Here is a 4,017-nt window from a genome sequence, read left to right on the forward strand (position 1 = left end):
GGGAAAGAGAAGAGAGGGAGCTGGTTCTAGCAGTTCCACAGCCAGTGCTGGAGGGTGGGGTGGGTGAATTGGGGCCCCGCTACCTCAGGGAGGCTCCAATACACCCAGCCCACCCTCCAGCAGGGGTTGAAAAAATCCCAGACCAAGCGCCCTCCACTCCCTTCCCCCACCTCCCCCAATTCTGAAAACAGTGACAGGCTAAGGCGCAGCACAGACACAAGTTACAGAAACTTTTTAACATCTTCACCTGACTCCTCATGCAATGAGGGTTCAGATTCTCACCCGATTGGCCATTTTTGAAGCAGTCTGCATCCATGTGCTTCTGTTTGGTCATGGCTATAGACTGCTTTTCATGGCCAGATTTGGCAAAAATTGCCCCTTCTGTCTGGGCCCTGTATGTTTTCACCAGTGTCCATAAAACTCTGTGAAAACCAAAAACAATAAACAAACAAAACCAAAAAACAACACCCCGCACAAAACTGCATTAAGTAACCATTAACAATTAAAAATGTTCATGCATTCATCTAGTCAGTCATATCAAGAGAAAATGATTACTTTTCCTTCTAGCATTTTTTCCAAGCTGTCTCTCCCCTTGCTATTAAAGACTTAAATGGTTTATACACTGAAGGAGAATATGACACCTCCTTTTGTAAGATTGACAGAATGCTGCTAAATCAGACTTGACAAGCATTTGATTTTGGCTGGCCTTCTGTGGCATATGCAGGGGATGGCAAAAGAGAAAGAATTGGGAGCTTTCTTCTCTTCTTTGCAGAAAGCAGCCATCTTTTCATTTGCAGATGGCATTATAGGACTGCAAGTGGCCTAAAACCCCACAATAGGGCACAAGGAGCAAGAAAAGGAGAAGCAGAACTAAGTTCAGATCAGTGTGGCAGATAATTGCTAAATATTAGAAAAGTACCCTGTGATGTTTGGAAGCTTAAAATAAAGCACAGATAAATGCCAAAACTCTGCATAGAGAGAACAGGATTAGACTGGCAAGTCTAGAGTTTTAATATACTCACATTATAAAAGACTCGCATTGTAAATGTGTGTTAAAGGTAAATTCCTATTTTAGTTTCATCTCTTAATCTGCCTTTCAAATTGTCCATAATTTTCTTAAAGTAAAAGAACCTTTCCAGGGACAATGTTTTCCACACATGGTGTCAGCCAAAAAAAAATTAGTTACTTCGATATACTTGGCACAAAATTAAATGAGCCTTTTCTTATATCTGTATATATACACATCAAAAATGGTCTTTTAAAATAACTTGATTTATAAATGTTATTGAGATCTAAGTAAAAGGCAGTGACTCTAAAGTAGTTCTATTTAAAAATAGATTTTTGTCATCCCTGAACACCAGGATTAATCCCTTTCATCTTGGCCTCTTTCCTTAGTCAAAAATTACAATGGTTCAGAATTTTAAAGATAAAGTGAGTCTCTGGGTCAGACTATAACAAAAGGAAATATGAAAAGAGTGACAGAGTTTGGAACAAACTAAACAAAGGATTTCTGTGATTCCTCTATGTTTATCAAGTTAAGTGAGTTGAAAATATGAAAAATGACTAAAGAATGAAAAAGAGAGAAAATTAAATAGTATACAAATTAGTTTTTAAATTAGTATATTATCAGATTGCATGTAGATATTAAGCAATAAATAGTCAATACAAGCCATGTACACAAGGATGTGGAGTACAGATTGAGGCCACAAACAGGCTTTCATTTCTAGTGGTAGGACTTATCATTTCTAGAAATGTATCCAAGAGAATCAGGCTTTCAGGTTTTGTCCCCTCTCCCCTGATCTCTGTGCCTTCTGCCAACTGGGGTGATCTCTGTTTGGGGAAGTCATGGAGAGAAACAGCTACACCATTCTTTTACTGGCCTCTGGAGGGAAAGGAGTGGTGGGGAAGAACTCCCATGCCTTCCCCAGGTTGGAGACACCTATTCTGGGGAACAGGCAGGAAGCAGCCTCTTCTATTCTTCTCTCAGTCTCCAACAACAGAGCAGAAGGAGCAGTGGGGTAAACTCCCCAGCCCAGGTAGTCCCTGACCTGGAGGAGAATCAGGGAGCATAGCTCAGTGCTCCCTTCCCATCCTGGAAAACCTGGAAGAGTTTTCTCTTGAAGGGGATATGGTCTTGGTGCCCATGGGGTATCATGAATGTTATCAGAAAATGTTATGAAGAAAATGGTAATTTGTTTGCTATGTCTTTGTTGGTCCAATAAAAGGGATCATCTCTCAACCACGAGTTCTAGAGTTGTGCATTTCATGAATGTTATCTCATATTTTCTTGTACTGATGTGACATACGTAGTCTCATTGCAAAGCCAATGGTATGCTGTATCCACCTGTTATCACTGTATAGATTATGTCATGCCACTGTATTTTTTATGATTTGGGATGCAGAGATATGTTAGCACATATTTAAAGACAATTATTACTCTCAGACACAGGCAGAAAGAGACAGTACTGGGTTCAACTCCCCAGGTATTGTCTGCCTGTAATAGGAAAATCAACTCCATTATAAAAAAATGGTATTTGAGAGAATGGCCCACCTGGCAGAGGAGCTCTAGGTGCCTCAGGGAGTCTACAACTTTCTGGAGGATTCTGATGACTTATAAGCAATTAGGATGATGCTTGTGGGGTGGGTAGAGGCTGACATACATACTTTTTTTTAGTCTAGCTACAATAGAATTGTGATCTTTGGGTTTTTTTTCCCAAAATGGAGAAGGGTCCAAGGCCCCAACAGCTAGAGCTGGCAGAATCAGGAGAAGGCATGATACTGGCAGGTCCCTCAGGAGAACCAGTGGATAGTCAGATGAGTGAGTAAGAAACATTACTTGTCTTGGTTTTTGGCCTTAAAACTTATGGTTAGTTTTGCTTATGTAATTATTTTCTTCTATATAATAAATCATTTTGTTGTTTTGTCTCCTTACTGGTTTCCTGTGAAGAGTGATTTCTGGGCAAGTGATATTCTGGGGTATCCAGTTCTATGGACATGGGGATCTAAATTTGCTTTTGCAACCCAGAGAAGAGACTGTATAGCTCTCAGAGATTCCCTTGTCATGGCTGAGGCTGCTGACAGCCTGGGAGCAGGAGTTTAAGTGTGATTCATGATTAATCACCAATTTCAATTTTAGCATAGTAATACTATAGCTTATATGTTTTACTCCTAGTATCTCAGTCCTGATTCATTTATGTTAATGGATCCAGTCCAGCAACTAAGTTCAGCTTAAGTAGGTATATATGCTTCGAGGTTTTACTTTACTGTTAGGTCTAAAAAAAACGATGTTCATATGAAGCATGTACTAGGTCAGGACGTTTGTGACAAAATATTGTCTTCATCAGAAAATGTTGATTTGTCAAAGCCAAAGTGTTTTATGGAAGTATCTCAGTTTTGACAAGTTTTCACCAAAATACAAAAAACAAAAGACTAAGAGAGAATGCTATCTGATTTCCTGTTATCCCACTTTAAAGGCTGCTGGGGATCCTGGGCTTCCAGGGGCACACTGGCTGTGTCTACACAAGATGCTTTCTGCACAGTAGCCCATTACCACTACACAGTAGCTCATTACTACTGCATATTACCATCACTGGGCACAAATTGTGAAGTGCTACTGTGCAGTGGAAATGGCATAAAGTATCCCAGTCGGTATCTGCCCCCAGAGGTTCTAAGCACCTACAGCTACCAATGGCTGTAATGGACTTCAATACATTTTATACAGTCTTAGGATAAGGGCCAAGTATGGTAATAAATTGTGCTGTTCCTGCATCCCCAAATACTGCCCAGTTGCTTTTGCAGATGCACACATGTTTGGAGCCTGCCATCCAAGTGATTCTGTCAGTGTTACAACACCAATCCTTAATATTGGTATTTAGGTTAATTATTTTAATGTGTGAAGACTTTGTTTGAACTCATAGACTTATTTGTTAGATTTGCTATGTTTTATCTGTACATGTAGAAAGAGACAGTTCCTGCCTATGAACTTATACTATAACCAGATAAAAAAACTGAAGTGTG

The sequence above is a fragment of the Gavialis gangeticus genome, unplaced genomic scaffold, assembly GCF_001723915.1.
Source record: "Gavialis gangeticus isolate Ggan-Ray unplaced genomic scaffold, GavGan_comp1, whole genome shotgun sequence".
NCBI classification, from domain to species: domain Eukaryota; kingdom Metazoa; phylum Chordata; order Crocodylia; family Gavialidae; genus Gavialis; species Gavialis gangeticus.